The following is a 24,136-nucleotide window of genomic DNA, read 5'->3' on the forward strand; positions in this document are numbered from 1 at the left end:
GTAACCCCATGTATTTCTTCATCTCCAACTTGTCCTTGGCTTATATGGGTTACATCTCCACTACAGTCCCAAATTGGCTTGTGAGCATCCAAATCCACAGCAGAGTCATCTCCTATGTGGGCTGTCTCACTCAGATGTCTCTTTCTCACTTTTGCATGTATGGATGGCATGCTTCTGACTGTGATGGCCTATGACCGATTTGTGGCCATCTGTCATCCCTTGAATTATCATGTCATCATGAACCCTCGTGTTTGTGGCACTTTACTTCTGGTGTCTTTTTTCTTTAGCTTTGTGGACACCCAGCTACATCTTTTGGTTGTATTACAGATGACCAACTTCAAGGATGCTGAAATTGGTAACTTCTTGTATGACCCTTCTCAGGTCCTTAATCTTTCTTGTTATGACATCTTCACAAAGAGCATAGTTCAATATTTAGTTACTATCGTGTATGGTATGTTTCCCATCTCAGGGATCCTTTTTTCTTACTATAAAATTGTGTCCTCCTTTCTGATCATGCCATCCTCAGGTGGGAGGTCTAAAGCCTTCTCCACCTGTGGTTCTTACCTCTCAGTGATTTCTTATTTTGGGGAACAGGAATCAGTGTATATATTGGATCACTTCTTTTAGATTCTTCCAGAAATAGTGCTGTGTCCTCATTGATGTACTGTGTAGTCACCCCTATGCTGAATCCTTTAATCTACAGCCTGAGGAACAGAGACATTAAAAGTGCCCTGAGAATGTTCTATGATAGAATAATTTAACCTCAGAGTGTATCTCATCCATTTCTAATACAACAGTGGGGGCCAGGAAAATAAAAAGGAAGCACAGAGGTAAAGGGAAAGAAAGAGCCTGAGAGAGAGTGAGAAAACAATAGTTGGAAACATGTTAACAAGGGGGAAATGGGGAAAATGGAGATATTCAATGGAGAAAGAAGAGGGAAAGACATACAAGGAACCATGGTGGTAAAGGGAAGAAGCAACTCAAGAGAGGGGGAACAATAGGAATAACAGGTAATGAAGGGGAAAATGGGGGAAATGAGCATACTCAAACTTGGGAAGTGGAGGGAAGTTAGATGGGGAGAGAGAGTGAGAGGATGGATAACTAAAGCTTAGGTGATGTAAAAAAAAACCAGAGATAACTAAAGCTTAGGTGATGTAAAAACCATGGTTAAGTGTATTAACTCAACCCATTCCTAAAAAAATAAACATACAATATCTGTACATGAGTCCTCATGTATGCCTGAAGACTGTGTAAGAATACAGTTACCAAGTAACACAGGCTATTCCCACGACCCCTAATTACCTCCCAGATCTTGAAGGTGAGACATTATTGCTGAAGACAGGAAATACTATGGACACAGGACTAGGAGCAATGGAGCTGGAAATAACCAGGAAACCATTTCCCTGAAGTCTAACTCTCATAATTCTAGAGGATACTATGCAAGCTGCTAAGGGAGAAAAAATCAATCAATGGTCCAATCCCAGCTTCAAAGACTAATAACCACTATAATGGTCTACACACAATTGGCTGGGAAGACTGGCTGGGTACTCCCGTAAGGTTCCAGTGACACTGCTTGATCCTCCTGAAATGAATGACCAAAACCATCAATATGCCCAATTGTGACTATGTTTAGTGATGAGGCTCAGCTGAAGTTGTGATGATGGTAGATATTTCACACAGAAGGGACTGCTATATTGCATCATCTTATTAAAATGACCTGGAATTTAAAAGGATTTGGTGCTAGAACCCACATAGGAGGGAGAATATATGTCGTTTCCTTTTCTGAGTCTGTCTTACTTCACTTAGTATAACGGTTTTTAGATCCATCCATTTACCTGCAAATTTCATCATTTCATCTTTATTATTGAATAGAAGTCCATTGTGTAAATATACCACATTTTTGTTAATCACTCGTTAGTTGAGAAGCAGTTAGAATGCTTCCATCTCTTAGTGATTGTGAAAAGAGCAGCAACAAACATTGTTGTACAAGTGTCTCTACAATAGGATGAGTCCTTTGGGTATATGCCAAGGAGTGGTATTACTGGGTCATATGGTAGGTTCATTTTTAGATTTTTAAGAGTTCTCTACACTGTTTTCCATAGAGGTTTCAGGAGTTTGCATTCCCTCCAGCAGTGAATGAGTGTTCCCATTTCTTCACATCTTCACCAGCATTTGGTATCATTTTTTCCCTTGATCCTAGCCAGTCTGAATAGAGTAAGGTGATTCCTTATGGTGGTTTTAATTTGCATTTCCCTAATTACCAATGATGTTGAACAGTTTTTGAGATGTTTCTTAGTTCTTTAGCCCATCTTTGGGTCATTTGGTTGCTCACTTCTTTGTTTTTTGAGTGCTTTATATATTCTGGATGTTAAACCTCTGTCAGATATGTCACTGGTGAGATTTTCTTTCCCCATTCTGTGGATTTTCTCTTCACTTTTTTGATTATTTCCTTTGATGTACAGAAGCTGTTTAGTTTAATGAGGTCCTATGTATTGAATGCTGACCTTCATTCCTGAGCAATTTCGATCTGATTCAGAAAATCCTTTGTACACCTGTATGTTGTAAGTTACTGCCAATATTTTCTTCTAATAATTTCAGGGTTTCCAGTTTCACATTGAGGTTTTGATACATTTGCAATTGAGTTTCATGCAAGGAGAAAGGTAAGGATGTGGTTCATTCTTCTACAGGTGGGAGATCCAGTTTTGCCAGCAACACTTGTTGTAGATGATGTCTTTCCTCCAATGTGTGTTCTTAGCCCCTTTGTCAAATATCCGGTGGCTGAAATTGCATGTACTCAGGTTTGGGTCTTAAATCTTGTTCCATTGATCTATGTGTGTTTTTGTGCTAGTGCCATGCTGTTTTTATAATTATAGTTCTATAGTATACTTTAAGGTCTGCTGTAGTATTCCCCCCAGAATAATTCTTAGTGCTCAGGGTGACATTGGCTATATTGGGTCTTTTTTGCCTCCATGTGAATTTAAAGATGGATTTTTCTAATTCTGCAAAGTATGTCATGGGGATTTTGATAGGAATTGCATTGAATCTATATATTGATTTTGGTAGGATAGTCATTTTCACAATATTAGTTCTTACAATCCATTAACATAGGAGGTCCTTCCATCTGCTGGTGTCTTCATCAATCTCTTTAATGATTCAAAATTTTCACTGTAGAGATCTTTGGTGTCTTTGGTCAAATTTATTGCAAGATATTTTTTTCAATATTGTGAATGGGAGCATTTCTCTATATTCTTTCTCCAATTGATTGTTATTGGTATATAGAAAGGCTACTGCTATTTGTAGATTGATATTATAACCTGCCACTATACTGAAAATGCTGATCAGTTTTAGGAGTTTTCTGGTGAAACTTTTGGGATCTGTCAGCTGTAGTTTCATATCATCTGCAAAAAGTGATAATTTGACCTCTTCTTTTCCAATTAGTACTCCCTTAATTTTCTTCACCTCTCTTATTGCCCTAGCAAGAGTTTCAAGCACTATGTTGAAAAGGAGTGGAGATAGTGGACATCCTTTTCTGGATCCTGATTTTAATGGGAATGCTTCCAGTTTTTCTCCATTTAGATTGTTTTTGGCTGTGGGTTTGTTGTATATAGCTTTAATTATGTTGAGGTATGTTTCCTCCAGTCCAATATCCTCAAGGACTTTGAACATAAATGCATGCTGAATATTGTCAAAAGCCTTTTTTGTATCTATTGAGATGACAATGTGATTTTTTTCTTTGAGTCAATTTATATAGTTAATGACGTTTATTGACTTGTGTATAATGAACCATCTCTGCATCTCTGGGATAAAGCCTACTTGATTACAGTGAATGAAGTGTTTGATGTGTGTCTATATGTGGTTTGAAAGTATTTTGTTGAGAATTTTTACATCTATGCTCATTAAGAATATGGGTCTATAGTTTTCTTTTGTGGTTGTGTCTTTACCTGATTTTCTTATTAGAGTGATGTTGGATTCACAGAGGAAATTTGGAAGTTCTCCCTCTGTTTCTATCATTTTGAATAATTTAAGTAGTATTGATTGGAAATCTTTACATGTCTGGTAGAATTCTACTGTAAATTCATCTGGGCCTGGGCTTTTTTTAGTATTACTGTTTCATTTTCCTTATATATTATGAATCTGTTTAAAGTGTTGATCTCTTCTTGGTTTAACTCTGGTGGTTTTCATGATTTCAGATATCCATCCATTTATTTTAGAATTTCAGATTTAGTAGTTTACAGGTTTTTAAAATATTCCATTATAATGGTCTGAATCTTTTGGGTGTCTGTTTTGTTGTTTCCTCTTTCATCTCTAATTTTGGTGCTTTGTGGTTTTTTTTCTTTCTTCTGGTTAACTGGGCTAAGGGTCTGCCTGTCTTGTTTAGCTTTTCAATGAACCAGCTCTTAGATTCAATGATTCTTTGTTTTCTTTTCTTTTTTCTCTTTCATTAATTTCTGTTCTGATTTTTGTTATTTCTTCTCTTCTACTAGGTTTGGATTTTATTTGTTCTTGCCTTTCCAGAGCCTTGAATTGCAGTGTTAGGTCATTTATTTGAGTTCTTTCTAATTTTTTTAATGTAGGCACTTAGAGCTATAAATTTCCCTATTAGGACTGCTTTTAATGTATCCCATAGGTAGGAGTATGTTGTTCAATCGTCACAAGTTCTTGTAGTAACTACGGCATCATCCAGTGCTGATTTTGAACTTTATTGTTTTGTGGTCTGGTAGAATGCATGGAAATATTTCAATGTTTTTGTATTTGTTGAGATTTGTTTTGTGGCCCAGCATGTGGTCAATTTTTGAAAAAGTTCCATGCGGAGCTGATTAGAAAGTGTATTCTTTGGTGTTTAGGTGCAATAATTGAAAGATATCTGTTAGGTCCATTTGATGTATGGTATCATTTAATTCAGAGGCCTCTCTGTGTATTCTTTGTCCAGTTTTCCTGTGTAGTGGAAAGAGTTGGGTATTGAAGTCTTCTACTATTACTGAGTTGGGACTAATCTATGTCTTAAAGTCCTGTAGTGTTGTTGTTGTGAATTTGTGTGCACCAGAATTTGGTGCATAGATATTAAGGATTGTAGTATCTTCTTGGTTAACTGTCCCTTTCATCAGATTGTAGTGATCCTCCTTATCTCTTTTGATTAGCTTTCCTTTAATCGATTTTGTCAGATATTAGAATTGCAACTCCTGCTTGTTTCTTAGTGCCATTTGCTTGGAATATTTTTCTCCATCCTTTTACCTTAAGGTAGTCCCTGTCCTTGATGTTGAGATGGATTTCTTGCAGATAGCAAAGAGATGGATTTTGTTTCTTGATCCATTTGCTTAGCCTGTGTCTTCTGACGGGAGTTCAGACCATGGATATTTAAGGTTATTATTAAAAGATGTGTATTTGTTGCCATCATTTTGATTGCTGTTTGTGTTCTCTGTTTGATTTTGTGTTTCCTAGATTATATCTTTATTTATTTATTTATTTATTTATTTATTTATTTATGTTTCTTTTTGGAATTTTCCTTTGAAGTCTCTGGATTCTGTGTTATCTTTACAGGTTTGTCTGTCCCATTATTGATTTGGTTTTTCTGCATACTCATAATACAATATAGTATTCTGGGGTAGCATCCATTGTCATGCAGAATTGGAAATACCTTAGTCCAGGCTCTTCTTGCTTTCATAGTTTTCATTGATGAGTCAGTTGTAATTCTGATGGGCCTTTCTTTGTGACTTGTGTTTCTTTTGCTGCTTTCAGTATTCTCTCTTTGTTCTGTACATTTAGTGTTTTCACTATGATATGTCATGGGGAGTTTTTCTTTTCTTGTCCTGTCTATTTGGTGAGCTATGTGCTTCCTGTATTTGGATGGGGATGTCTTTCATTAATTTCAGGAAATTCTCTTCTACAATCCTGTTTAAGCTGTGGCCAACACCATTAACCTGACATTCTACTCCTTCCTCTATTCTTATGATCCATAGATTTGGTTTTTCATGTTGTCCCACATCTCTTGCATATTCCATTCCTGTGTTTTTAAAATTTCCCTAATCTTTACTCGAGTGATGCAATTTCTTCAACTTTATCCTCCAATGTTGATGTTCTGTTTTCCATTTCATTCATTCTAGGGGTGAGGCTTCCCCTGTTGTTTCAAGTTGGCTTATTGAGTTTTGCACTTCCTTCTTCATTTCTGCCTGAGTTTTCTTCAATATTTCTCTATCTTTTGTGGATTCATTGAGAAGTTTATCCCTATCTTCCTTTAGCTCTTTATTTAGTTTGTTCATGTGTTCTGTAAATTCCTTGAATTCCTTAATCATGTTTATGATTGTTCTTTTAAATTCAGTGTCCTGGGTTTTTCTAAGGGATTCTCCTTGTAGAACACCTTACAGAATGGATGGAGTTTGGTGGTGGCTTAATCTTTTGGCTTTTCATTTTATTATTGTTCCATTGTTGTTTTGTCATTTGAATTTCTTTTGTTGTTTATGATTCTGATATTTAAATTAAGTTGAGGTATGCTTCTGTTTGTATTATTAAGGTGCCTAGATCCTTTATTTATTAGTTACGTAAAACTGATTGGTACAGGGTTCATGTTCTCACAGGTTTAATTTGGAGGGAACAGTTGGCTTCAGATCAGCTATTCAGGAGTACCCACAGAAGCCCAATTCAAGTTCCAGTCAAGTAACTCAGGCTACCTTCACCATGTGGAGGCAGGATCCAGCTGCTCTCAGGCAGTCCCCTGTGTTCTCAATCCTATACCAGAGGGAGGACAGTGGGAGGCCAGAACTGGACACTCTCTGGTGGTCTGCTGGCAATGTTCTAATTTTCATTAAGCTTCATAATACAACTGTGTTTATTAGGCTTGAGGAATGAATGGAAAGTTATTTAAAATAATTGCAGATTCCTCTATGGAAAGATGAGAAATTTCTAGAGATGGATTAAAATAATGGTCATTTATCAGTTTGAATATAATTAATATAATTGAACTGTGATATTAATTTTGAATAGCTAGAATGTCAATATTTTTTCTTCTATTTACCTGTTTATCTATCCGTCTATCTTTCTATCTATCTCTCATCTTTGTATCTATCATCTATCTATCTATCTATCTATCTATCTATCTATCTATCATCTATCATCATCATCTATCTATCATCTATCATCTATCTATAACGTACCTATCATCTATCTATCTGTATGCAAATATGTACTGCCACAGCACTTGCTTAAATATCAGAGGACAACTGTTTGAGTTGGTTTAATTCTTACTGCATATGGGTTTCTGAAGACTACTTCTCCTTTCCTGGCTTCTACACACATTCTTCCCACATAACCATACTCCTATAAATACTAGGATATAGGATATGAATATAAGATATGAAATGGATTTTTTTCTTTCTGGTATTATGTATTTTACGTTAATATAATATTTTAAAAAATTCAGTTCACATTCCTGTGTATTTTATTTTTCTGTACTTCTAAGTACAATTCCATTGTGCATATATACAACATTTTCATTGTATATTAATCACTTGAAGGACATCTAGGTTCATTTCATGAACAGAGCAGCCACCAATATTCACATGCAAGCATTGCTGTGGTCAAATATGCAATCCTTTGTGTACCTTCCCAGGAGTGCTATAGTTCTAATTTAGTTTTCTTGAATAATATTTACAGTGATTTCTGTAGAGACTGCCCTAGTTTGTGTCCCCATCAGTAATTTTCCCCCACATGCTCTACAATGTTTGGTGTCATTTGTTTTTTTTTAAACATTTTATCATTTGTTTAATAATCACTTTTGTCAATGTGTGTGTGATTGTGTGTGTGTGTGTGTGTGTGTGTGTGTGTGTATGTGTGTGTGTACCTTGATTGCCATGAGGAAGTGAGAAGACAACTTGGGAGAGTGGTGTTTTATATAAGCTATTATTTTCAAAATGATTCTTCACAAGTCACCTTGTAGTTCACAATATAGTCATCTACTTTGTGTCTGCTCACACAGATATTTCTTCTTATTTTTGGATGTATCTATGCTGTGCTCCCTGGCTGATGGTTTATTTCTGATTTTTGGTCACCCATTATTCTTTGAATTACTTTGTAATGAACAGTTTGCTTCATATTGTCTGAGGTTGGGTGTCCTTAATAAGAAGTGCCACCTTAGCTGAGTAATTTTTGTCAATGCTGGGTAAGGGAGAGTTGGTCTTCTTTAAGGGAGTGACAGGTTGATTAGTCTTCAGTGAATGAACTCATATCAAGGGATATTTGGGAACAAAAACTTGTCTAGATAGGTCTTAACATATGTGACAGAATGCATGAAATCCAGCAGGGGAGGGTCTATGGGAGGGTGCAGATAAGGGAGGGGGTTAAATGTGATTAAAATGCATTGTATGAAGTGCACAAGTATTCAGTTAAAAATAGAAAAAAGGGGAAAACTATTGTGTACTTAATGTGAATGACTGTCATCACCATCTTGTCTTTTACATGCTCTTTAAAACAAATTCAACATAATTGGCCAGTTTTGAAATGTTCATATGAGAGTCCATTGGAATTTATTGAAAAGGGCTCCTGAAAGCATTACTCTATTGGGTTGCTACTCATTTTCTTTTATCTTCCAAGGCTGGACTCTAGAGTGATGGAATCAGGATTTGCTTTCAGTTATTTTGATGGGTTTCAGAGTGGTTAGAATCAGTGTCAGTTCCCTCTCAAAGGCTTCTCAACAGGGGGAGAAAAGGAATTTATCCATCATTTTAGAAGAATAACTGGTTGTCTCTCTTAGCCAAGAATGGGCACTGCAGTATTGGAGACCAAGATTTGAAGTTTTACATCTGAGCAGCACTTTTGGTTAGGAACAAAATCATCAATGAGAAATGTTTGTCTAAATAACTATTTATATAGATGTAAGCCCAGTATCTGGGAAGTGTAAACTCTTGAACTGTTAAAGAAGTATACTGATGACTTTACTCTCTGGTTATACATTCTTTTTGGGTGTTTAAGGCCATGTACTTGTCTCAAATAAATCAATTTATTTTTACACTTAAGGTCATTTGAGGATCTGTTCCTCAGTGGTCACATGGGCTTGGGAGGACATCTTGGCTCCTTTCTTTTACCTGTTCCATCTATGTGAAGATAAGTCAAAAGTCCTGCTACACCATGTCTGGATTCATTTGGAAGCATGAGTAAGATATTTCCTCTGAGTTGACCCTCCTCTTTGTAGACTGGACACCGTTAAAGTCCATCTCGTGGGGTCTCCATGGCCACCCTGAACAAGAGGACAGGTGACTCACCACAGTTGCAGGACATTCCGAGAAATGTTCCATAGTCCCCTGGAAATTAGTTGACCTTAGAGGGCAAGGGGCAAAAACTGTCCTTTAAGTACCTCTGACCACATTAGTATGGGCCCCAAACTATGGATGTTAAATAAGGTTAGTTCCACCAGTTTGCCACTTTTAATTATCATGTGGTATGTAGATAAAATTTGGCAAAAAACCAAATATTCCCAGATAAACTTTAACTAGATCTATATTTTGTTCCTTAATCTAGTTGACTAAGCTATGACCATAGATCTTTTAAGATTACATATTCATTATTTTTGTCTCATCCTTTATATATCATAAGAACCTAAACAGACATTCATTACTTGCTTAGGCTTTCTCATGTTTTCTGTACATTTTGGAAAATATCACCATTCCATTATCCTTTTAACATCTTTCACATTCTCATTTTCTTTTTTTCTTAAATAATTATGAGACATAATAGTATTAGCAAACAAAATTTCCATATGTTTTGAGACTTCTTTTCCAGGGGATGCTAAGCAATGGTTAGTCCTTTCCAAGGTTCTAGTGTCAAAACAATTTTGATTAAATTTTCACTGGAGAACCAATGAATTTATTGCGCTCCCTTACCAAGGTAGCTGAGGAGTTGCTGATTGTATGCACCGTTGAAAGCCTTTACTCAGCATGGGTCATGCCTTCTCTTCCAAGTCTTTCCCAGATTGTATAATTAAGCCTTCCCCAAATCCAGGAGGCCATGTGTGATTAGGGTCAAATTACATACAACTTGCTGAGAAGAGTGGCTGGATGCTCCAGTGAGGGTCCAATGACACTGCTTGGCCCCCCTTTAGTGAATGAGCACCAATGTCAACAAGCCCAGTTGTGGTGATGTTTAGCAATCAGGCCCAGCTGAAGCTGTGATGATGGTAGATTTTTCATGCAGAAGGGACAACTGTATACCATTATCTCATTAAAAGTACCTGGAGTTTAAAAGGATTTTGTGTTATGATCCACATATGAGGGAAAACATATGTCGTTTGTTTTACTAAGTCTGTGTTACTTTTCTTAGTATAACAGTTTCTAGATCCATCCATTTACCTGTAAATTTCATTATTTCATCTTTTTTTTTCACTGCTGAATAGAACTCCCTTGTGTAAATATATCACATTTTTGTTAACAACTAGTCAGTTGAGGGGCACTTAGGTTTCTTCCATGTCTTAGTTGTTGCAAAAAGCGCAGCAACAAACATGGTCATACAAGTGTCTCTACAATATGATGAGTCTTTTGGGTATATGCCAAGGAGTGGTATAACTGGGTCATACGGTAGGTTCATTTTTAGTTTTTTGAGAGTTGTCCACACTGTTTTCCATAGAGGTTGCTCTACCTTCCCATCACACCAGCAATGAATGAGTGTTCCACTTTCTCCACATCCTTGCCAGCATTTGGTATCATTTGTTCTCTTGATCCTAGTCAGTCTGATTGGGGTAAGGTGATAAATTAAGGTGGTTTTAATTTGGATTTCTCTTATTACTAACGATGTTGAGCAGTTTTGGGGATGTTTCTTACCCATCGTTTGTGCTTCCTTTGAGAACTCTCTGTTTAGATTTTTATCACATTTTAATTGGGTTATTTGGTTTCTCAATTTTTGTTTCTTAAGTTCTTTATATATTCTTGATGTTAAACCCCTGTCAGATGTGTCACTGGTAAAGGTTTTTTCCTATTCTTTGGGTTTTCTGTTCACTTTTCTGATCATTTCTTTTCCTGTACAGAAGCTTTTTAGTTTAATGAGGTCCCACTTATTGATTGCTGAACTTATTTTCTGAGCAACTGCTGTCTGATTTAGAAAATCCTTTCCTACACCTATATCTTGTAGGTTAATGCCATTGTTTTCTTCTAATAGTTTCAGGATTTCCAGTTTCAAATTGAGGTCTTTGATCCATTTGGAGTTGAATTTGATGCAAGGTGAAAAATAAGGATCTAGTTTCATTCTTCTCTTGGTAGAGATCCAGTTTTTCCAGAACCATTTGTTGAAGATGCTGTCTTGCCTCCATTGTGTAGTCTTGGCACCTTTGTCAAATATCAGGTGGCTGAAATTGCATGTACTCGGGTTTGGATCTTCAATGATGTTCCCATGATCTATGTTTCCATTTTTGTGCGAGTACCATGCTGTTTTTAAGACTCTAGGTCTGTAGTGTACTTTGAGATCTGGTATAAAAATGGCCCAGTGTTGCTTTCTGTGATGAAGTTTTCTTTGGCTGTTCTGAATATTTTGTGCTTCCATATGAGTTTAAGGATGTTATTTCCTGATTCTGTGAAGTATATCATGCGGATTTTGATTGGGATTGCATTGAATCCATATACTGCTTTTGGTAGAATGGGCATTTTCATAATATTGATTCTTCCAATCCATGAGCGCAGGAGGTCCTTCCATCTGCTAGTGTCTTCCTCACTCTCTTTTTTAATGATTTAAATTTTTCATTGTAGAGATCTTTGGTGTCTTTGATCAGATTATTCCAAGATATTTTTTGCAGCAACAGTGAATGGGAGCATTTCTCTGCATTCTTTCTCCAATAGCTTGTTATTGATATGTAGAAAAAAGGCTACTGATTTTTGTAGACTGTTTTCATAACCTTGCACTATACTGAAAGTGTTGGCCAGGTTTAGAACATTTCTGGTGAAACTTTTGGGATCGCCTAGGTATAGAGTCATATCATCTGTAAAAAGTGATAATTTGAGGTGTTCTTTTCCAATTAGTACTCCTTTAATTTCCTTCTTCTGTCTTATTTCTCTTGCAAGAGTTTCAAGCACTATGTTGAAAAGAAGTGGAGGTACTGGCCATCATTGTCTGGTTCCTGATTTCAATGGGAATGCTTCCAGTTTTCGTTCCTTTATAATGAGGAGCAGCATTCCATCCTTTCTCTGCCTCTTTATTTCTCTGTGTCTCTTTCTGTCTTTGTCTCTTACTCTATGTATGTGTGAGTGTACGTGCGTGCATGTGAGTGCTTCCCTCTCTTTCCGTGTGTGTGTGGGTGTGTGTGTGTGCTTTCTCCTCTTTCCTCTCTCTCTCTCTCTCTCTCTCTCTCTCTCCTCTCTTTTCCTGGTATATCAAAAAGCAAAGCAGCTGATTTCATTTTATGACTTAAGGCTGTAGAATACAGGCTAAGATCACAGAAAGAGAAGACACATAGTCACATATCACTGACCTTTTGTCACCCTGTATTTTCTTGCAGCTTTCCAAGTTCTCCCTCCACGTTTATTTTATCCCACACAATCTCATATCTTGACTCCATTACTACTTAGTTGACCAGAGAAGTTTCAAACACAAGCCTGGAATATTTCTGTGGCTAAGACTTTGAGATTTCTGCTGATGTCAAGAACCCTCTAATGTCTGGGAAAGAATAAACGAGTTAAGTGCATCTCATATAGGGTCTCCTAATTTAATATTTAATCCTGTCACCTCCACTTATGACATGTGGCATTGAACAGTTTGTTACTGTCTAAGACTCAGAATTTTCATATGAGTGCATTATGTCTTTGGCCAACTATATTTTGTAATGAAAAACACAGATATTTGTTGTTTCTTGTGGTTTCAGTGTGTTGTCTGAATCAAATTATGGAAAACTGAGATGAGGAGATAGCTCCATCAGTAGAATGTTGCTAGCATAAGACCCGAGTTTGGTTACCAGAATCCACACTCGAAAAAGCTGGCATGGCAGCAGGTGCTTGTATTCCAATTCCTGGGAAGGTATGAGGTGTGGACAGGAAGGTCCCTATTTCTTGCTGCCTAGCTTGCCTAGCTTACTTCTTGAGTTCCAGGGCATTGTCAGACTCTGTCTCAAGAAAAAGGAAGGAGGACATTCCCTTACTATTGCAGCTCAGGTTCTGTTTGGGGTTCTGTGTGCACACACAAATACAAGTGCATCTTCACAATTTAGGAAACACAAAATTAGACAGAGAACACAAACAGCAATCAAAATAATGGCAACCAAAACACATCTTTCAATAATAACCTTAAATATCAATGTACTGAACTCCCCAGTCAAAAGACCCAGGCTAAGGGAATGGATTAAGAAACCAAATACATTTCTCTGCTGCTGGTAAGAAACCCATTTCACCTTCAAGGACAGGCTCAACCTTCAGGTAAAATGATAGAAAGGAATATTCGAAGCAAAAGGCACTAAGAAACAATCAGGGGTTGCAATTGTAATATCCGAGAAAATAGACTTCAAAGTAAAACTAATCAGAAGAGATAAGGAGGGTCACTTCACTTTGATCAAAGGAATGATTAACCAAGAAGATATTACAATCCTTAACATATATGCACCAAATTCTGGTGCACCCAAATTCATAAAAAACATTACATGACTTTAAACACAGATTAACCCCAGCTTAATAAGAGGAGGGTACTTCAGTACCAACTGTCTCCATTAGACAGGGTAACTGGACAATGAATAAACATAGAGGTGTCTGAATTAAATGACACCATACAACAAATACTCCACCCAAGCACTGAAGAATACACTTTCAACTCAGGACCCTATGGGACTTTAAAAATTGACCATGTAATGGGCCACAAAACAAACCATAAAAAATACAAAAAAAATTGAAATATGTCCATGTGTTCTATCAGACCACAGTGTAATAAAGCTCAAAATCAATACTGGACAAAGCTCTAGTCACTACATGAACTCATGGCCGTTGAGCAAGACACTCTGAAACAATGAGTGGTCAGAGCAGAAATTAAGAAAGAAATTAAGCAATTTCCGAAATCATTGAAATTGACAGTACAACACAACATAACACAACATCTGTGATACATTAAAAGCAGTCCTAAGGGGCTGGTGAGATGCCTCAGTTGTTAAGAACACTGACTGTTCTTAGTGGAAGACCCGGTCTCATCTCCCAGCACCTACATGGCAGCTAACAACTCTCTATAACTCCAGTTCCAGAGGATCCAACAAGTTCTTCTGTCTTCAGTGGGCATTGCACTATACAGTTTCACTTACTTTGATGCAGGCAATACATGCATATACATAAAATAAAAAAAATAATGGATAAAATATTTTCAAAAAGCAGTCCTAAGAGGGAAGTTTATAGCTCTATGTGCCTACACTGAAAATTTTGAAAGAGCCCAAATAACTTACCTGACACTGCAACTCAAGACACTGGAAAGACAAGAACAAATGTAACCCAAACCAAGTAGAAAAGAAGAAATAACAAAAATTGGGGCAAAAATTAATGAAACAGAAACAAAGAAAACAATACAAAGAAACAATGAATCTAAGAAATGGTTCTTTGAAAAGCTAAACAAGACAGAAAGACCATTAGCCAAGTCAAAAAGGAAGAAATAAATAGAAAATCCAAATCAATAATATCAGAGATGAAAGGGGAAACATCACAACAGACACCCCAAAGATCAAGACCATTATAAGGGAATATTTTAAAAACCTAAATGCAACTAAATCTGAAAATCTAAAAGTAATGGATGGATATCTGAGATCATGGGAGCTTCCAAATTTAAACCAAGAAGAGATCAATAGTTTAAACAGACCAAGAACCTATAAGTAAATTGAAACAGTAATACAAAGCCTCACAACTTATAAAAACCGAAACACAGAAGGCTTTACAGCAGAATTCTACCAGACTTATAAACAAGACCTCCAACCAATACTTCTTAAATTATTCAAAAGGATAGAAACTGAGGGAGAACTCCGAAATTACTACTATGAAGCCAGCATTACTCTAATACACAAACCGGGTAAAGACACAAACTAAAATGTAAACTATAGACACATATCCTTATTGAACACAGATAAAAAAAATTCTCAGCAAAATACTTGCAAACTTCACAGAGACACATATCAAAAAGATCATTCACCATGATCAAGTAGGCTTTATCCAGAGAAGCAAGGATGTTTCAATATACACAACTCCATAAATGTTATTAATCATATAAATGGACTCAAAGACAAAAACAACATCATCATCTCAATAGATGCAGAAAATCCTTTTGATAAAATTCAGCATACATTCGTGATAAAAGTCCTAAAGGGAATTGGACTGGAGGGAACATATTTCAACATAATTAAAGCCATATATAACCCACCACAGCGAACATCATTCTAAATGGAGAAAAAGTGGAAGCATTTCCATTAAAATCAAGAACCAGACAAGGATGTCCACTATCTCCACTCCTTTTCAACATAGTGCTTGAAACTGTTGCTCGAGCAATAAGTCAGGAGGAGAAAATTAAAGGAGTACTAATTGGCAAAGAAGAGGTCAAAATATCACTTTTTTTTTGCAGATTATATGATACTCTACCTAAGAGATCTGAAATATTCCACCAGAAAATTCCTACAACTGACCAATACTTTTAGTATAGTGGCATGTTATAAAATAAATCTACAAAAATCAGTAGCCTTTCTATATACCAATAAGAAGCAATTGAAGAAAGAATACAGGGAAATGCTCTCACTCACAATTGCTGCAAAGAATATCTTGGAATAAATCTGATCAAAGATACCAAAGATCTCTACAATGAAAATGTTGCATCGTTAAAGGAGATTGAGGAACACACCAGCAGATGGAAGGATCTCCCATGCTCATGGATTGGAAGGATTAATATTTTGAAAATGACCAACCTACCAAAAGGAATACATAGATTCAATGCAATTTCAATTAAAATCCCTATGACAGACTTTAGAGAATTAGAAAAAAATCCTTAAATTCATATGGATGCACAAAACACACCAGATAGCCAAGGCAACCCTGAGCTCACGGGGGGATTACTTTACCAGATTTCAAAGTATACTACAGAGGTATAGTAAAAAAAACAGGATGGGACTGTCACAAAATAAACACATATACTGAGGGATCATCATTGAAGATCCAAACCTGAGTAAATGCAATTTCAGCCACGTGATATTTCACAAAGGTGCCAAGAACACACAATGGAGGAAAGACAGCATCTTCACCAAATGGTGCTGGCCAAACTAGGTCTCCACCTGTAGAAGAATGAAACCAGATCCTTATCTTTCACCTTGCACAAAAGTCAACTCCAAATGGATCAAAGACCTCAATGTGGACTTGGAAACCCTGAAACCATTGGAAGAAATATTGGCAGTAACTTACAAAATATAGGTGGACGAAAGGATTTTCTAAATCAGACAGAAGTTGCTAAGGAATTAAGGTCAGCAATCAATAAGACCTCATTAAACTAAAAAGCTTCTGTACACAAAAAGAAACTATCAGAAAAATGAATAGAAAATGCACATAATGGGAAAAAAATCTTTGCAAGTGACACATCTGACAGGAATTTAACATCCAGAATGTAAAAAGAAAAACTCAAAAAACAATTTAGAAACCAAATGACCCAATTAAAAGATGGGCTAAAGATATAAGCAGAGAGTTCTCAAATGTAGAAATAAAGATTACTAAGAAACATCTCAAAAAGTGTTCATCATCCTTAGCAATTAGGGAAATGCAAATTAAAACCACCCTAATGTGTCACCTTACTCCAATCAGACCATCTAGGATCACAAGAACATATGGCAGCAAATGCTGGCGAGAATGTGGAGAAACAGGAACACTCATCCACTGCTGGTGGGATTGCAAATGTGTGCAGCCTTTATGCAAAACCGTGTGGAGAATTCTTAAAAAACTAAAAATGAAACTACCATAAGACCTGGTTGTACCACTCTTTGGTACATACCGAAAGGACGTATCTTATTATAGAGACACTTGTAGAACCATGTGTGTTACTGCTGTTTCACAATATCTAAGAGATGGAAACAACCTAAGTGTCCCTTACCTAACAAGTGGTAAACTAACATGTGGAGTATTTACATAATGGAGTTGTATTTAGTAGCAAAGAGAGATGAAATCATGAAATTTGCAGGTAAATGGATGCATCTAGAAACTGTTATAGAAAGTGAAGTAACACAGACTAAGAAAAAAAAAACAATGTATGTTCTCCTTCATATGTGGATCCTAGCACCAAATCCTTTCAAACTCCAGGTCTTTTTAATAAGATGATGCTTTACAACAGTCCCTTCTGCGTGAAACCTACCATCATCATGACTTCATCTGAGCCTGATCGGTATGCATCATCACAATTGGGCTTGTTGATGGTTGAGCTCATTCATTAAAGGAGGGCCAAGCAGGGTCATTGGACCCTCACTGGAGTATCCAAACACACTTTCCAGACAACTGTATGTAATTTGAAACTAATCACTCATGGCCTCCTGGATTTGATGAGCCCTAAATAATACAACCTGGGGAAGGCTAGGAAGAGAATGCATGACCTATATTGTGTAGGCATTCTAGTGTGTATACCCTCAGGTCATAACTACATCTCAGCAAATCCTCAGTGATCTTGGTAAGTAAGCTCAATAAATTCACTGATTCCCAAGTAAAACTGTAATTAAACATTGGCTTGACACTAGAACCTTAAAAGGAAATAAAGATTGCTTAGCATCCCCAGGAAAAGAAGTCTCACAACAGATGGAAAATTTATTTGTTAATGCTATTATGTCTCATAATTTCTTAACAAAACAGAAAATGCAAATGTAAAAGGTGTTCAAAGAATATGGGAATGGAGATATTTTACAACATGGACAGAAAAAGCAAGCGATGAAGGTGTGTGTATGGTTATGTTATATAAAGAGTGAGACAATAATAATTTGCTTATAGTCTTAAATTTTCAATGGTCATAGTATAGTCAGCTATGTTAAGGTACAAAATATATATCTAGTCAAGGTGTATCTGAGAATATTTGGATTTTTATGCAAGCCTTATCTACGTAGCACATGATAATTAAAAGTACCAGACCGGGAGAAGTAACCTTATTTGATGTTTAACAGCCATAGGTTGAGGCCTATAATAATGTTGTCAGAGGGCCTTAAAGGGCAGTTTTTGCTCCTTGCCCTCCAAGGTCGACTAAGTTCCAGGGAATAGTGGAACATCTCTCAAAATGTCCTGTAACTGTGTGAGTCACCTGTCCTCTTGTTCACGGAGGACACGGAAACCCCATGAGATGGATTTTAAAAAGTGTCCAATCTACAAAGAGGAGGGTAAACACGGAGGAAACATCCCATTCATGTTTCCAAGTGAAGCCATACATCATTAATAAGGACCTTTGACTTATCTTCACATAGATGGAACTGGTAAAAGAAAGGAGCCAGGATCTCCTCCCAAGTTCATGTGACCGCTGAGGAACAGATGCTCAAATGACCTTAAGTGTAAAAAGAAATTGATTCATTTGAGACAAGTGTATGGCCTTAAACACCCAAAACGAAAGCATAACCAAAGAGAAAATTCATGAGTATATTTCAAGAAGTGTTCAAGGGATTACACTCCCAAATATTAGGCTTAAGTCTATATAAAAAGTTAGTTAGACAATTATTTCTCATTGATGATTTTGTGTCCAACTAGAAAATGCTGTTCAGATGTAAGGGTTCAAATCTTGGTCTCCCATACTCTAGTGTCCACCTGTAGCTAAGAGAAACAGCCAGCTATTATTCTAAAATGATGGATAATTTTTTTTCCACCGCCTATCTTGAAGCCTTTGAGAGGGAACTGACACTGATTTCAACCACTCCAGCAGCTGTCAAAATACCTGAAATCAAATCCTGGATCCACCACTCTAGACTCCAGCCTTGGAAAACAAAAGAAAAATGAGGAGGAACCCAATAGAGGGATGCTTTCAGAAGCCCTTTTTAAGAAAGTACATTTAACTGTCATATGAACATTGGAAAGTTGCCCTGTTCTGACTTTTTTTCTAGTTCTCTGTCTAGAACTTAAGAGTGCTGATTACTCTTGCTTTTGCTTCCTTCACACCTTTTAGTCACCATTCAAGGATTTTCTTTTCCCTCTAGCGGTAAGAGTTATGCAATTTGGGAGTCTTTTTATGGAGATGCACTGAAGGAGAAGTCCAATTGTCTCACCCTGTGTCCCTGTTCAGCATGGAAGAAACCAGAGCAGTCTGCATTCTGATTCCTATTGGCAATCTGGGTAACGTCTTCAGTGGATGGTGTGATAAGAGTACGAGGTATAAATTGGTTAGGCAGTTAGGATGAAAAGACTACAAAGAAAATTCACCAGTTTCTTGGCTAAAGGACCAAATGTCCTTGGGCATCATAGCAACATAGTCTATTCCAAAGGCCCAAAATGTCAAAAGTATTTGGGAGGTTGTATTTAATCCTTAAATGATTTTAGGGATACTTCTCAGGGGGGGGATGTTAGAGCAAAAAAGACGCCCATAAAAATATACAAATAAGTCAAAGAAAGTGAAAGAATACATGAATTTATCAGAAAAAAATGATGAGGAGATATAGGAGAAGTTGGAGAGGAGGGAGTTGGAATTTGTTTGATCAGAGCACCTTATATGCATGTATGATATTCTCGATAAATTATTTATTTAAATAAAAAGTACCTTAAAAAAAGAAAGACTCAGGAGAGATAGCTCAGCGGTTAAGAGCACTGACTGCTCTTTCAGAGGACCCAGGCTCAATTCCCAGCACCCACATGGTGGCTACAAACCATCCTTAACTCCAGTTCCAGGGAAACATGAAACTCTCCTCTGACCACTGCATTGCACGACATGGGTGCACTTACTTACATGTAGGCAACACACTCATACACATAAAAAATAAGTAATAAATAAAGACTAGTACCAGGATATTAGGGAACCGACATTACTACTGGGGAAGTGGTGAAAGTGGGAGTGTTCATTTGGGAATGAAGGAGGGAGGGACATGCAAGGGACCACAGTGTCAGGGGAGGACAGAAATCAGAAGAGGGAGAATGGGTGGAGGTGTGTGTTGTTAGGGGGAGGTTGAGGATATTGAGAATCTGGATAATGGAGGAAGAAGGTCATATGAGAAGAAAAATAGTAGAGATATAAGAAAATTTGGGGACTAGGAAGCCTACAGGGAAATGTGATGCCCCCCAAAAACCCCATGAGAAATGCCCATATATTGTCTAAACATTAGTACATATATATACCTAGGGACTCTTTGGCAAGGAAGAGAGTGCTGAACAGAAGAGATTTCCTTTAGTATGGTTGGTAAGAGTGGTTCAGGAGACTCCCAAAATAACACAGGCTATTGCCAAAGCTCTTGGTCATGTCTCAGAACTAGAAGGCCCTACTGCTGAACACAGGACATACCTCAGATACAGGACTATGTAGCAATGGCACAGGAACTGACCTGGAAGCCTTCCACTGAAATTTAGCTGTCATAATGCTAGAAGATAATACGCCAACTGTCAAGGGAGAAAAACGATCAATGGTTCAACCCAACCCTAAACCCTAATAACCATAATTACTAACACAGCAAACCACCTCTACTTGTGTAGTAATGGCACTGTTATGGTGGCGGGCAATAAACAGCTGTCAAACGGGACTTAAAGCCTTTTCAATGGATGTGAATGTGTGGGTGGCACTGTATACTCAACCAAATACACATGGCAGGAGAGGACACAGATTCTAGAGAATACCCTATATATTTCATATCTCCAGACAAATAAAATTTCTTACCATATGCTAAATATGGATCCTTATATTTAAAGACAAGCATAGTATACACCACTCATCAAAGAACATTCTTTTTGCAACAGATGGAGGCTAGTGTAGAAATCCACAACTTTTTGGACACAGAGAAAACACACATGAGAGATGCCATGAAGTAGGTGACACATCTACATTTGAACCTCTACACCTAACGCTCACGAAACATAGTGTAACAAGATGCACAGAAAAAAGTAGTGCATCCCTCAATGCCCCCCAGTAAAGCTTCATTATAAAACAGAGTGCAATGCAGACAGAAGGCCACAGCTGACCAAGTTTTAAAGAATAAGACACTGCAGAATGTGTTGCCTTGGGTGGGATATACATTGAACCTCATCCACCCATGCCTCAGGGACCATTGCAGAAGACAGGGTAGAAAGATTGTAAGAGTCAGGGCTGCTTCATGAACACAGGAAGGAGCAGTTTTAAGGCCACTGGAAGCTTGCGCATGTGAACTTGTGACAAGGGTGGCATCAAGCACAGGACTCATGTCAACTCAATTTAAAAAAGTCCTAGACTGGAGGAGAGAAATGGGTTGCAGACTCATCCAAGAGTGAGAACTATCATAGATTGATGCAGGATGAGGAAGAGTATGCCTTACATATGACCTCTAGATGGGATGAGTGGAATCCATTGGAAGAATTTACCCTGAAGGAAATCTGGGCACAAATCATTGACTGGATGATCTTAATGTGTATGGCACAACACATGAGGTGTGGTGGTGGGGTGTGAGAAGGCATGGATGGGGGAAGGGTCTAAATATGATTAAGAACTGCTGCATTAAATTACAAAATTTCAATAAAGAATTTCTTAAATGTCCCAGTACCTCGAATTTTGTATAAAGGAAAGTAGGGAATACACTGCAATTATACAAACAGGAAATAACTCTTTTAACAAGAGTATGATTATTAATACCAACAACTGACAAGTGGAAACTCATGAAACTAAAAATCTGTACAGCAAATGGCACCATCATACAAAGGAAGAGAGCATTTTCAGAATGGTAAAATATCTTTATCAGCTATACATCCTGGACGAATTATCTAGAATATACACAGCACTCAGAAACTAAACAACTAACATGCCAATTAAAATGAGGGGCAAGCAACTAAACAGCAAGTTCTGAAATGATAAGAACAAATACTGAGAAATATTTTGTAAAAATATTCCACATCTGCATCCTTTCCCCATCTACTTTTCTTGGGATTTGGCCCCTTCCTGCTGAGGTTTTGGGAGAGTGCCTGACGAATGGGGTGAGTCAGCCGAATCCCATTGCCCCACCCCTCATCCTACTTTGGAACCACCCTCAGGCCCATTGCTCCAGAGCTCATACCTTCTCTGCTAACTACTATGTTCCCAACCATTCTGTTCCCTTCAGGTTTCCTTGGGTCTCGGCCCTTCCCTCTGAGGTTTCCAGAGCACACCTGACAAACTGGGGTCAGTTAGTCTACTTCTGCCACACTGCCCTTTCCCTGATTTGAGACCATCGCCAGTTCTGCTGCTCCAGGGTTTACATCTTCTCTACCAGGTAGTCAGAATCAGGTAATCAAACTCTCAACGGCCTTCCTTGGGCTTCTTTCTGAAGCTTCCAGAAGGTACTGGCCTATTTGGGAGAGTTAATAAGATCCCACCTTGCTAGGGTACCATTCCCATGCTATAGGACCAGCCAGAGCCTGGGTTCCAGGACTCACACACTCTTTGCCTAGCTAGTTATACTGGTCAATCTGACCTCCATAAACTTGGTCCTTGGCTCCTTCAGCCACCTGATTAGTTCTTGGCCATACAGCTCGGATGCATCTGGTCCCTAAAATAAAAAAAAACAAAAAACAAAAGAAAATCTGATGCTCAGACCAACTAACTATTCATACACAATTAGAAAGCAACCATGCTACAGGAACAGAATAAACAGAATCACTTCAATTTAACAAAGGCAGGTATGGTGTTCATATCAAACATACACCAAAAAAAGAAATCCATATGACCAGAACACAACAACAACAAAAACAAGGAAGAGTAAAAACAAAAACAATATGTCCACAGCAAACACCACCATTCCTACAGAAGCATTATGCAATGAGAAATAACCAGAGGCACTCAGGACACTGAAATTAAATAAAAAATTAAAAAAACTGATCAAAGAATTCAACAAGTTTAAAGAACTCAAAAAAACGAACTCACAGAACTCAAAGAGGTTAGGAATAAAGTCCTGTCTGATGCTAATGAAATTATGAATATATGAATGAATGCAATGAACAAAATAATTCATGATTAGAAAAGTGAATTCACAAAAACACAGAAATATTGAAATTCCAGGTGAAATTAAGATTGAATTGAAAAACTAAATAAGCCAATTTGAAATCATAGGAAAACAGAATATCATGAAATGAAATCTGGAAAACAGAGTATCAAGATTGGATGATAAAATTAAAGAACTGGACTGCTCAACCAACCAACGGATATGAACAATCTTTTACAACACAGAAATAGAATGTACAGAAAATGTGAGACACCGTGAAAAGACAAAATTTACCCATTACAGGCATAGAGGAAGGAGAAGAATCTCAGGTTCATGGCATTGACCAGATCATCGACAAGATTATAAAAGAGAATTTTCTTAAATCAAGGAAAGACATACACATGCACATACAAGAAATACACCAAACACCAAATAGGAAAGATCAGACCAAAAGCTCCCCATGGCATATCATAGTAAAAATCCTAAATTTACAGAACAAAGAGAGGATAAAGAAAACAGCTAGAGAAAAGCAACACATTAAATAAAAGAAAAAAATCAGAATTAGAGCTGAATTTTGAATGCAAAAGTACATAAGTCAGAAGAGCCTGGAGCAAGTTATTTCAAATGCTAAATGATCATATATGCCAACACAGAATACTTTATTCAGCAAAATTGTCTATCATAGTTGAGAGGGAAAGAATAACGTCCCATGACGTAAGTAGACTGAAAGAATTCATGTTCACTAAACCATCCCTACAGAAAATATCCAAAGTAATAAAATGGACTAAATAAAGGAATTATCATATCCAAGTGACTATGGAAAGAAAAAAAGAAGGCATAAAATGCATAAATACAATCTAAGACAAAATAAATACAAAATAAGAATGCAACTCAAAACAAAATATCAGTAATCAATGTAAACCATTCAATAATTAAATATCACTGGATTCACTACCCCAATCCAAAGACATAGGCTAAGTGAATAGATTAAGAAATCAAATTCATCTTTTGTTATCTACAGGAAACTCATCTCATCTTCAAGGATAGCAAGTACCTTAAGGTGAAAGAATGGAAAAAAAATTTTCCAAGCAAATGGCA

The 24,136-nt window shown here is 37.1% G+C and overlaps 1 pseudogene; it reads left to right on the plus strand.

Moving 5' to 3' along the window:
- The first annotated feature begins 8 nt into the window (after positions 1 to 8).
- On the plus strand, positions 9 to 761 carry LOC103733984 (annotated as a pseudogene).
- The last annotated feature ends 23,375 nt before the right edge of the window (positions 762 to 24,136 follow it).

Source organism: Nannospalax galili, unplaced genomic scaffold (assembly GCF_000622305.1).
Source record: "Nannospalax galili isolate Female #2095 unplaced genomic scaffold, S.galili_v1.0 scaffold896, whole genome shotgun sequence".
Lineage (NCBI taxonomy): Eukaryota > Metazoa > Chordata > Mammalia > Rodentia > Spalacidae > Nannospalax > Nannospalax galili.